Below are 13305 nucleotides of genomic sequence, written 5' to 3'. Positions count from 1 at the left end.
GGATTTTGCTGTTGCTATTTTGGAATGCTTTGAAGTTTTACGTTGACTTGGATTCTGTTTTTGATGGCTTAAGAAATCCCTGATTGGGACGAGACTTAGAAACTTGAACTATTTCTTCCGTTTAACAGAGGATTATAGTGAAAGAAAGTTTACCCTCTGATGGAAGGGGAAAATGGCAGCTGAAATTTGATCAGTGAGGATGGAAAAGTACTGAGACTTTGTTGCTTCCTGCTCGCCCCTGCTTGTATCTGTCTGGTTCCCACGGTTCTCCCAGACCCAGCAATGTTATCAGGCCAGGAAAAAACCCCTACTGCGATTGGAACTTTTGCATCAGAGTGTCACTGAAACTTTTTCTGGGATTCAAAGTGCTATTAAGAACTTTGGTAAGGAACTCAAAGTAACAACTAGTGAATTTAAAGATACATTTAAAGATATAATTACAGAGAATTATTTTCCAGAACTGCTATCTGAAGTTGAGAAGACACAGGTTCAACAAGAAGAAGGACCTCATGGATGTGAGAGGTCTGAGGCTGCGGATAATGACTTTATAACAGCTTTCTGGGGTGAGAGCCCAGAAACGCAGGAATATCAACTCTGGGATTTAAAAATGGATTTGAAGAATGGACTAGAACCATTTGGAGACAATGTACAAGCTGATTGGAAGAGTTCAGCAAAGGGACTTGGTACCAATGTTTTGGTTTCTAGGTATCAAGGAATAGGTGACACTCTGGAACAAGGAAGATGTGATATTGGGAAAGAAGAAGCTGGTGGAAGGGAAGGAAGATTTCAACTGGGAAGTTGCTGGGGGGAAGACTGGTGGGAAAGTGAGATGGGAGGAGGGAGGATGGCAAGGAGGGGTGTGGGGTGAAGGAATTTATGAGATATATCAGGAAGGCTAACCATGGTACTCCGACGTCAGAGGGAAACATAAGATTTGGAAAAGGGAAGAAATGTTCAGGTGTTCTTTATAATAATGATATGATTATAATATTTTTAAGGTAGGAATTAGAAGTAATAGCAGCAATAGTTTTAATAAGTTAAGAGAAAAAAGGAAATAAGAAGTTAAGATTTAGAATATGATTTTATGTGATAATAATAAGTTGAATGATATAAGATGTATAAGATGTCTATTTGAAGTTTAAGATTTATGGTGAATGATTATTAAATTAGTTACAAAGTTACTTAAAAGTAAATTAGAATTTGAACGCAGAAGAGAGAACAGGGGAAGTCCCCCTAAATAAGATTTGAAATGAGATTATAAGTATTAGATTCCTGTGTTCCTGTTTGGTTGAGGTATGTATTAGTTTTTGTTAGTTTTTGTTCTATTTGTTTTATATGTTGATTGAATGTGTTTATTTGTTGTTGTTTATATCTGGAAAAACCAATAAATTTTTATTAAAAAAAACAAAAACAAAGGACTACAAAAAACATGATAAAATGATGCTGAACACCTGGCGCAGGCTAAGCAGAGCTTGGGAACAGCAAGTAATATATTTTTCTTATAACAAAATGTGTTGCTGGACTGGGGGGGTGGGTCCTCAAAATTCTGCACTCACAAGGTTCTGTAAACCAGGGATGGGGAAGCCGATGGTGTTGGACTCCAGCTCCCATCAATACCACCCACCATGGCTGATAGACAAGGATTGTGGGAGTTGCATTTTTAAAATCTATCTTTCTGTGTCAAAGTGTTGTTCTACAGCATGCTTTTTCTGTGCTTTAGTGAGTAAGAGGAAAAATGGTTGAAATAGCTGTGGTTTGTAGTAAAACAGCTTGCTCGCTAGAGGCAGAATCAGTTGTGTGCAACGTATCACAGCATGTAGGGACTGTGTGCCTAGAGTAACAGGTGGTAATGCTGGCTAGAGGGAGGACATGGAGCATTGCCAGAAACAGACAGGTAGGAAGCTTTAAAAGTTATTGAAAATGTTCCTATGAGACCTAATATGCCTGCAAAATGGCCAAGATATGCAGAAATACTGCAGCAGGAAGGTGAGACATTTAAGCTGAAAAGCTATGAGGTGATTGAAAAAGTCACTGACTGGCTGCAGTATCGTCAAATTTATGAAACTTTTAGAGCCGACAAAAAAATTGGTTTTCAAATTGAAAAGTCAAAGTTGGAAACAGAGTTAATTGAACCGATCTCTAAAAACCTTTCCAGGATGTATAATTTGTTGCTAGAGTGGCATACGAAAGATGAATTAGTTAAGTCAGTGATGATTGATTGGGCAAAAGATGTGGGACATAATATTATGATGGTGGATTGGGAGAGGTTGTGGAAGGAAGGTGTTAAATTTACTGCTTGTAGTCAAAACAAAATCGAAAATTCTTTCTAGTAGCACCTTAGAGACCAACTGAGTTTGTTCCTGGTATGAGCTTTCGTGTGCATGCACACTTCTTCAGATACCTACTGCTTGTAGTGTACTAAGAGAAAATATTATGAAAATGATATACAGGTGGTATCTGACACCAGTTAAGATAGCTAAGATATACCCAGCAGCAAGCAATGTGTGTTGGAAATGTAAATCGGTGGAAGGGACCTTCTACCACATGTGGTGGACATGTCCAAAGGTAAAGGCCTTCTGGGAGAAGATTTATAATGAACTCAAGAAGGTAATGAAAGTTACCTTCATTAAGAAACCAGAGGCTTTTCTTTTGAGCATGGTTAACGGTGAGATACCCAGTCAGGATAGAGTGTTTTTTATGTATGCCACAACAGCCGCTAGAATTTTACTTGCAAGAAACTGGAAAGGTGAAGAGATCCCGACAGTGGAAGAATGGCAGATGAAGCTGATGGACTTTATGGAACTTGCTGAACTGACCGCGAGAATCCGAGACCAGAGGGAGGAGAAGGTGTTTCAGGAGTGGAAGAATTTTAAAGACTATTTAAATAAGTGTGTAAAATTGAATATTTGAGCAGAATCAGCTAGATAATTGGCTTTAGCTTGTTGATGTTAGATAAAATTGTTTATAAGAAGTATTGTCATGATGAAGTTAATTGTTTAAGAATTTCAGAATATATAGTATAAGTGATGGAATATATGTCATTAATTGTTTTAAAGATTTTAAGAAGTTTAGTTAATGTTTATGAGAAAAAGATACAAAATTACCATAGTATATTGATTTTGAATGCAGCCGAGTTTGCGGGGGAGGTCCCCAGTTAATGAAGATTGAAACATGAATGAGATAAGGATTAGTTTTATTTTGTGTAGGTAGGTATAAGTTTTTTCTTTGTCTATTGTATTTTATTGTTCAATTGTTTATTATGTTTTTTTCTTTATGTGTATATGTGTATGTGTCTGTTTTTTTTCCTTATACTGAAAAAATAAAAACTTTATAAAAAATATAAAAAAAGAAAAAGAAAATGTTCCTATGTAGGCATGCTAAGGCTATGCAGTCCCTATAGAGGACTCGTGAAGCTGAGCCACATATGGATTTATGTTGCCATGGGATACCACAAATGGCTGTTTTGAATCTTCCCTTGTTTGTGTGAAACTATTACTGTACTTGAACTGCTGTTTCAGGGTAGGGTGTGCTACTTAGCTGCTTGTGACAGACTTCCAACCACAGACCCCAAGAGAGGGGGTGGGGGAATTTCCCCAACAACACTTAGAAGTGTTACTGTATAGCTGTATCTCTCCTGCCCTTTGCAACATGCCCTATCTTGAAGCTCATACCTGGAAGCCAGCCATTGTACCTTTGTCTCTGACGAACACTTTCACCCACTCAGTCGCTGCTGCAATGCTCTCTGGGCTGGTGACATCCAGGAGGGTGTATTTCTTTTTCTTTTCTTTTTTTAATTTTAAAAAATTCTTTATTACGTATATAACATATAACACAGACAACTAATCATACAGATCTTACAAATCATACAAAACATACAAACCAAGAATAGTACAACATTCAAAACAAAACAAATACAATCATACATTTAATAAACAGACATTATAATACATCCTCATGCCATTGACTAACAACTGACTAACAATTTAAAAATAAACAATCACTTCCTATCTTTCTCACTATACCTTATAGTATCTTTATTTCTTTACACAGATTTGTAAATTAAATAAATTCACCACAATATTTTTTTCTTTTGAATTCTCCTATAACTTTTTGCTTCCAAGGAGGGTGGTTTTCAACCGATCTGAAGTGAACCTCTCCAGCTCTTCCACCCCTTTCTGTGTGAAATATATAAGGATATATATTTATATATAACTATATAAAGATTGGTGTCCATCATCTGCAAAATATTTACTGAAACTCAATTGGGAGAGTTTGATCACACAAAACAAATCGGGGATTGGACCTTGAGCAACTGTGGTGCAATGATGGCAAAATAAGGCATGTGACCTCTTGGATGCTAATGCTGAGCTTGCACAATATTTGAGCTCAGTGTTGCTTATGTCAATAGATGTAGATTGGGTCATACTGTTCCACTTTTTTTAGTTCTTCGGTTAATAAGCATGTCAGGGATAGAGGGATTGCTCAGGAGGAGCAGTGGGAGCGAAAGGGGCAAGCTGCAGCTGAGAGAAAAGATAGCGATTCTTCAAGTAAAGGGGGGTCGCTGGGATACAGAAAGCAGTTGCCTATAATTTCAGCAGATTCATCTTCCTCTCCCAGTCCCCATCAGGAATTGTCTCTGGAGGAGGGAGAGATTTCAAACATTGTCAGTAGCAGACAAGTGAGTGAGCCGAGGGGGAGGAGGAGGCGACGACGTCATATCAGAGTGCCGAGAAATTGGCTCTGTTGGCGCGCGCGGGAGGACAGCAGTCCGGGAAACTGAAACTGATTAAGCAGTCATGCTTCAAGACTCTTTAACTCTTAATGAACAATAAATAGCTTATTAGCTCACCACTGGAGCTGGTCTTTTCTCATGAGCAACATCAAAGGGAAGAGAACTCCTGACAAAGCATCTAACTACTTTTTTTTGCCCGCCTCTGCTCCAAGCAGCTCATTGCACCATGCAAAGTTTCTCCTTCCCCTCAACAACACTGCAAGGGAGTGAGTCCAAATTCAGCAGTGGCAACATAAAAGGTCTGCCAGTGAGCGTTGAGGTGAAGGAGGGATTCGACTTTTGCCCCTCCAAGTCCCGCTAGGTGTGTGCCCTCATTCTTGCCAGCTTCTTCCCTGCAGGTTTCAGCCATGTGGCTCTCCCTGCTGGGGCTTTACTTCCTTCGCCGATGGTACCAGGAGAGACAGACGGTGGAGAACCTGGCGGAGAAATAAGTCCTCATCATTGGCTGTTCCGCTGGCTTTGGAAACCACCTTGCAAGGCACCTGGATGCCCGGGGTGTTCGGGTGTTGGCAACCTGTACCACACAGAAGGGGGCAGAGCAGCTGGAGATGGTCACCTCAGAGTGCTTGAAAACCACTGTTCTGGATGTCACCAGTACAGAGAGCGTTGCGGCAGCGTTGGAGTGGGTGAAAGAGCAAGTGGGGAAGAAAGGTAGCTTTTGTTGTGTTGTTTCCATGCTCTGGATCAGGCCAGGCATTATCTGTATCATCATCGATTGGATACTCCCCGCTGACATGGACAAACTCCTCCGAGCCAGTAGGCCCACCACTGGCCTCCTCAACCCATGCCTGTCTTGGCTTATCAGAGCGTTTCCAGGCATTGTGCGGGTCCCCCTGGTTGAAATCATCAATTATTCGAGGAAAAGCAAAGCGCTCCAAAGTCTGTCAGCAGCCGCTGCTTCGTGTCATCGGGAAAGTGATAGATCCTCAGTACTGCACCGGAGCCCCGCTCGCTTGAACAGACCTTACTAGGCAAGGACGGTGCTTCTTGTACCCACTGGATCCCAGGTCTTCAGGACGCTCCTCCTGAAGTTTACCCTCGTTTTCTTGACTTTTGAGAAGTGTAAAGTTCTGAACTTTTTGAAAGTGCCTTTAAATTGTTGGAGCTGGGATTGCATGGGACTCTTGTGAAAGGACTGTGCTGTTGACTGTTTGCTCTCTGGCTCAGCCTTGGGAGCCACCTGGAGTTATTTGAAGGATTGTTTAGGTTCTTAGCTTGCAGAAAGTAAAGTGACCTTGAGTTCCCAGCAGTAGGCTGTTTTTGATATGGAATCTGTGACGCCACTTGGTTCTACAAGAGCGATAACAAAGCAGCTAAAGGAAGATAAACAGAAAGAAGAGCAGAAAAGGAAAACTTCTGCAACTAAGTCCTTTGAGGAGCAGATGCTCACAGCCTTTGAAAAAGTGAATGCTTCTATTCGAGCAGTGTCAGACAAATTAGAAGAATCTACAGACAGGCTTGAGAGATCCATCCAATCTGTGGACAAAACAGTGAAGGAGAACACTGCGGAAATTAAACAGATTGGAAAGGAATTTAAAGTATTAAAGGAAGAATCAGAAGAATTCAAAGTTAAAATTACAGCTGTGGAGAAGAGAGTTGAAAAATTGGATACAGATAAATTTCAAAGGCTTGAGAACCAGCAAAGAGACGTGCAGGAGCAACTGGCTTTTTTGCAGCTCAGAGAAAGGGAACAGAATTTAAGACTGAGACATCTTCCTGAGCTGGAACAAGAAAGCCTCAAGGATTTCATAGTAAAGGAATTTTCTGTTTTCTGGGAATTGGAAGAGAGTGATCTGCAAACATTTATTGTCAAGGCCTACAGATTTGGAGCCAAAGGCAAGAAGAACACAAAGACTGTGAATGACTGTATGATAGTGTTCCAGAATAAGCAACAGAGAGATCAGATTCTTGACTTTCACTATAAGAATAATTTGGTGGTACAACAGCATCCTGTGATCATTTATAAGGATATCCCCAGGTACTTTTTAAATTTAAGATCTGGATTTGCTGACCTGGCAGCAGAATTAAGAAGAAGAAAGATTCCTTACAGCTGGGAGTTTTCACAAGGCCTAATGTTTAGATACAAAGAAAGAAGGGTAAGAATAAGATCGTTTGAGGACAAACAGAAGTTTTTGGAGAAATATGCAACAGATTTTGAAGGCTCTTCATTCGATTTGACAAGACTCTACCCACCTGTACCAGGAAGATTGACACCAGGAGAAGAAGAAGAAGAAGAAGAAGAAGAAGAAGAAGAAGAAGAAGAAGAAGAAGTTGGGGGTGCCGCTTAACAAAATGATGCTGAAACTATTGACGTGGAATGTCCACGGTCTGAACCAGAGGCCCAAGAGACATAGAGTGAATCATGCATTAGAAAAGAAGAATTTGGATATAATTTGTTTACAGGAGACATGTGTAATCCGGCAGCATAGAAGGATTTTGCAAAATAAGAAATTAGGACAGGAATTTATTTCTTCGGATAAGGGCAAGAAGAGAGGAGTTGTAATCTATGTAAAAGAGAAATAAAATCCAAGACAATTGTTCAAGGATGAAGAAGGGAGATATATCGCGATTGAAATAACTGTGCAAGGTGAAAAATACATAATACTGGGAATTTATGCACCAAATGATGGAAAATCAATTTTCTTTAAGAAGATTCATGACATCTTACTGGACTATATGGACTACAATCTTATTTGCCTAGGAGATTTTAATGGGGCAGTTTCCACTTTGATGGATAGATAACAAAGGGCTAAAATTACAAATGAAGGGAAACTGCCAAAAACCTTTTTTGAAATGGTGGACAATTTGGATTTGATAGACTCATGGAGATTGAAGAATCCCACCGAGACAGAGGCAATGTATTATTTGGAACCACAGGTGTCATGGTCACGGCTCGATTATATATGGATCTCAAGATTATTGGCACCTAAAATTCATAAGGCAGAAATCTGCCCCAAGACGTGTTCGGACCATAATGCAGTACAATTGGATTTGAAAATTTTCTCCAAGGATTCCTTTAGATGGAGAATGGATGATTCTCTGCTGAGAAGACTATTTGAAATGACGTGAAAAGGTAGACATTTGAAATTAAAATCAGAAGGACATTTAAGGCTACAGTATTGCCAGAAGTTAGTTTAAAATAGGATATAAGAAGTAGTTAGAATTATGTTATGTGGATTTTACTAGGATTATAATAGAGTTAAATGTTGATTAAGGTTTATAATGATAATAGGTTAGAAAGAAGACTATACAATGTTACAAAGTTACTAAAGAAGATTAGAAATTAGAGAGGATGTGAGGAGGTCCCCGAACAATGTTAGGAATAAGATAAGGATAGTTAAGTGTTTATTGTTAAGTTTTTTGTATTTTTTGTAGTTTTGTAGTTTTTTGTAGTTGGTTGTATTTTGTATTTTGTGTATGTTTTATTATTAAAATTTAATAAATTCCTTTTAAAAAAAGAAATCATCAATTATGTCCCTTGGCATGGGGACATTCCCAGAGGAGCTGAAGGAAGCAGTGGTGTGTCCACTCTTAAAGAAAACTTCATTAGATCCTTTAAAGAGAGAGAGAGAGAGCGCTCAGAAGAATGCAGATATACTCACATTTCCAAAGAACTGTGTATATCCAATTATTAAGGTAGGTGGGAACCTGGAATAATAAGAGTAAAATTTTCTACTTACACAGGGCTCTGGGGCTTGGTGAACAATGCGGGAATAGGTGTCCCATCAGATCCCAGTGAATGGCTGACCAGAGATGGCTTTGCAAAGGTGATCAGTGTCAACCTTCTTGGGATGATTGACATGATGCTACACATGCTGCCCCTGGTGAGAAGAACCAGAGGGAGGGTGGTCAACATGTCCAGTATGATGGGACGACTGGCATGCTTTGCAGCACCCTATGCCGCATCCAAGTATGGTGTGGAAGCCTTCTCTGGCATCCTGATGTAAAATTGATAGTTCTGTATCTTCCTCTTTTTCCTTGCTTTAGTGGGATGTCTGCTTCTCCAGCTAAGTTTCAAGCAGAGGACTGAGATGAATCAGCAGGAGTTTGCACACCTAAGAGAGGAGAGAGAGAGAGACAGATACAGGGAGACAGAGAGAGACAGAGAGACAGAAAGAGAAAGTGGAATAACATGGAGAGTGAAAGATACTCGGAGTCGAGTGTGAATTTCATGCTCTTTATTCAGTGAGGAATGTAGTTCCCCCAAAACGTTTGCTTTATATACACTATTTACACAATGGGCCCCACGTGATTGGCTAATTCAGGGATACTCCTGTATGCCAATCAGAGTGCAGATTCACTTCCACCTGGAGCTGGATTGGGTGGCTCCTGCGGACCAATCAGACTGCTGCAATCTCAATCCTATTGTTCTGGGACCAATCAGACTGCTGCAATCTCAATCCTATTGTTCTGGGACCAGTCAGACTGCTGCAATCTCAATCCTATTGTTCTAGGACCAATCAGCCTGCTGCAGTTTGGATCCTATTCAACTCAGTACATAACACACCTCCCCTCTAAGTTCCAGTAGTGCCTGGGAGGTTGCATCCATAGTCCTCAAGGTACGCTGGTCGCCTACGTGTGCGTTGCGGCCTGGGCTGTTCCCTGGTCAGGGGTTCTGGTTCTGGCTCGTGTTCCGAGGCTGCTGGTTGTGATGGGGCTGTTTGGTCTGGCGCAACCAGCTCGCTCTGTCGTGGCTCTGGTTCCGGTGCCCTTTCGGCCTCGCGGGTCCTATCAGTATTTACTGATTCTGCCTCCCCTGCCAGCCCCTCCTGCTCTACGGGTCTCAATGCCCCACTGTTCCCTTGGGACTCCTCTGACCTGTCCTCCTCCTGGTTTTCTCCTGGGAATCGTCGCCGTAGCTGGTCGCAGTGGCGGCGCCAGCATTGCCCCCCCCCCCTCTGTTAGCACCTCGTATGACACGGGGCCTGTCACCCTGGTGACTGTGGCGGGTACCCATGCCGGGCCTGCCCCAAAATTCTTTGCGTACACTGGATCCTGGGCCACAAAGGTCCGGGGGTTCCTGCCTTCACCCACCACTACCTCATCCTGAGCTCTGTCGGGGTGGAGGCGGTCCAGTCTGATTGCAAGGCGCCGGCCCATTAGTAGTTCAGCGGGGCTCCGGCCAGTCGTTGAGCTGGGGGTGCTGTGCTGTGCTAGAAGGAATGTGGCAAGGCGGTACTCCCAGTCCCCTTGCGTCATGCGGCGTAGGTTGTCCTTGGTGGTCCGCACCATGCGCTCTGCTTGGCCATTGGTGGCAGGGTGGAATGGTGCTGAGCGGATGTGGCGGATGGCATTCTGCGCTGTGAAGGTCTGGAATTCTTCTGACGTAAATGCGGTTCCGTTGTCTGAGACGAGAGTGTCAGGGAGTCCATGGGTTGCAAACAGCCTGCGTAGTACCCGGATGGCTGCGGACGTAGAAGTGGATGGTACCAGTGCGACTTCCAGCCATTTGGTGTAGGAGTCCACCACTATGAAGAATGTTTTCCCCTGGAAGGGGCCCGCGAAGTCCATGTGCAGGCGTGACCATGGTGCTCGGGCGGACTCCCAGGACTGCACTGGGGACCTTGGGGGATCTGGGCGGGATTCTTGGCAGGCCTGGCAGTGTTTGACCCAGGTCTCTATCTCTCCGTCAATCCCTGGCCACCATACATAACTCCTGGCGAGGGCCTTCATTCTCACTACCCCTGGGTGTGTCTCGTGAAGGGCTGCAAGGACCCTTTTGCGAAGGGGTTCAGGAACGACGACCCTGCTTCCCCATAACAGGCACCCCTTGTGGGCCGACAGTTCATGTTTACGGGTTGTGTAGCCAGCGAATTCTGGCCCGGGGCTGCTGCTGGGCCATCCCCTCCACACCCAGTCCAGGACCCGGGAGATGACCCTATCTTTCTTGGAATGGTGTGCAACTTCTTGTGCCTGAATAGGGCGGTCGGGAAGCAACTCCAGGCTCATAACCTCGTGTGCGGGTGCTGGGTCGGGGCCTGTTTCTGGTAGTGGTAGCCTGCTGAGGGCGTCTGCGTGGCCCATCGCTTTCCCAGGGCGGTGAATCAGTGCATACTGGTAGCCGGCAAGGAAAATTGACCACCTGAGGACACAAGGAGACAGCACTTGGGGGGTCTGCTTTTCGGGGGCAAACAAACCAAGCAACGGCTTGTGATCAGTCACCACGGTAAAGGGCCGCCCGTACAAGAAATCATGGAATTTTTTTACTCCCTTCACGATTGCCAGACCTTCCTTGTCAATTTGCGAGTAGTTCCGCTCGGCTGCGGTGAGTGTCTGGGAAAAGTATGCCACTGGCACCTCTCTTCCATCTGGGAGTTGGTGTCCAAGGACAGCGCCGATGCCGTAGGGTGAGGCGTCGCATGCTAGGACCACCGGCAGCCTCTCATCGAAGTGTGCCAAGACAGAGTTTGAGACGAGCAAGTCCTTGACTGCCTGGAATGCGGCCTCCTGGCGCTGGCCCCACACCCAAGGGGCCCGCTTGTCCAGGAGTCTGTGTAGGGGCTCTGCTACTGCTGCCTTATGGGGAAGGAAGGCATGGTAAAAGTTCAATAGCCCCAAGAAGGCCTGAAGTTCAGTCTTGCCCTTGGGCGCTGGGGCATCACAAATGGCCCGTACCTTGTCCCCAGTCGGGTGGACCCCTTCTGCATCCACCATAAATCCCAGAAAGTTCACCTGAGGCACTCCTAGTAGACACTTTTCCCACTTCACCTTGAGACCCGCCATCTGGAAACGGTGCAGAACGGTGCGAAGGCGGTCCTCAAACTCCTCTGCCGTGGGCCCGGCAATCAACACATCATCGAAGAAGGGGGTGACGCCAGGAATCCCTTTAAGCAGCGAGTCCATTAGATTCTGGAATATGCCTGGTGCCACGCTGACACCGAATTGCAGCCGCTTTACCTTGAACGCTCCCCTGTGCGTCACAATCGTCTGTGCCTCTGCTGTGGCTTCATCTACTGGCAGCTGTTGATAGGCTTGGGCCAAGTCCAGCTTGCCAAAAAAATTTGACCCAGCCAGGGTGGCGAGGACATGGCTGACCACTGGCACTGGGTATGCGTGGGCCATGAGGGCCTTGTTTATGGTACATTTGTAGTCTGCGCAGATGCGGACCGAACCATTAGGCTTGACGGGTGTGACGATCGGGGTTTCCCAGGTGGCATTAGGCACAGGCTCCAGCACTCCTTGCTCCACGAGCCGGTCCAATTCCTCGTCTATACGGGGTTTCAGGGCGAACGGGACCCGGCGGGCCTTGAGCCTGACAGGTCGTACTGCGGGGTCCAGCTGTAGGGCAATAGGGGGGCCCGTATACTGTCCCAATTTCCCATCGAAAACCGCCGGAAACTCCTTGCATATGGCGTCCAGATCCACTTGTAAGCTAGTGCGGTTCACCCTGGTGACGGCTAGCCCCAGTGGTCCAAACCATGCCAATCCCAGTAAGCCCTTGACCACGAGCAAGTCCAGTTGCCGCGTCCGCCCTCGATATTGCACCCTGAAGGTCCCCACCCCTATTGTGGGGACCTGACATTTCGGGAAGTCCCAGAGGGTGAATGGGGCCGGCCTGAGTTTGGGACCCCCCACTAGGGCACAGTTTCCTTAAAGTCCGTGCCGAGATTATGGATAGGGTTGAACCTGTGACCAGCTCCATGCGGCACGGGGCCCCCTCTATCTGTACCTCTACGTAAATTTTCTCTATGTTGGGGTGGGGCAACTTTTATACCTGGTAGTCCATGGTCTCCGTCGAGTTGCCTTGGTGCGTTGGGCCCCGGGACAGACTCACCTAGAAACACACAGAGCCCATAGAGTTCAACAGCAAAGATGCCCCTCTTGGCTGATCGCAGGAGATACAGACCAAGTCACCCAGAATCACACAGAGCCCATAGAGTTCAACAGCAAACCAGCGCTTCTTGGCTGATGGCAGCAGACACAAACAGACTCACCCAGAGTCACACAGAGCCTACAGAGTTCAACATCCACTGCAGACTCAGACAGACTCATCCAGAATCACACATGGCCCAGAGAGTTGAACAGCAAACCAGTCCCTCTTGGTTGATTGAAGCAGACACAGACAGACTCACACAGAGCCCATAGAGTTCAACAGCAGACCAGATCCTCTTGGCTGATTGAAGCAGACACAGACAGACTCACGCAGAGCCTATAGAGTTCAAGAGCAAACCAGCCCCTCTTGGCTGATCACAGCAGACGCAGACTCACCCAGAATCACACACAGCCCATAGAATTCAACAGCAAACCAGTCTCACTGCAGACACAGATATCAAGATACACAGAATCAAATAGAGCATATAGACTTCAACAGCAAACCAGCCCCTCTTGGCTGATCGCAGTACATGCAGAAAGACTCACCCAGAATCACACACAGCCCCTAGTGTTCAACAGCAAAGATTGCAGCAGATACAGAGCCTATAGAGTTCAACAGCAGACCAGCCCCCGTTGTCTGACCGCTGCAGAAACAGAAACTCACACAGAATCACACAGAGCCCATAAGAGTTCAACAGCAG

General features: G+C 45.1%; 1 pseudogene; it reads left to right on the top strand.

Annotated features, from left to right (window-relative positions):
* The first annotated feature begins 5139 nt into the window (after positions 1–5139).
* LOC117042871 lies at positions 5140–12148 on the top strand (annotated as a pseudogene).
* The last annotated feature ends 1157 nt before the right edge of the window (positions 12149–13305 follow it).

The sequence above is a fragment of the Lacerta agilis genome, chromosome 2 (assembly GCF_009819535.1).
Source record: "Lacerta agilis isolate rLacAgi1 chromosome 2, rLacAgi1.pri, whole genome shotgun sequence".
NCBI classification, from domain to species: domain Eukaryota; kingdom Metazoa; phylum Chordata; class Lepidosauria; order Squamata; family Lacertidae; genus Lacerta; species Lacerta agilis.
This window is presented reverse-complemented; position numbering and strand designations above follow the sequence as displayed.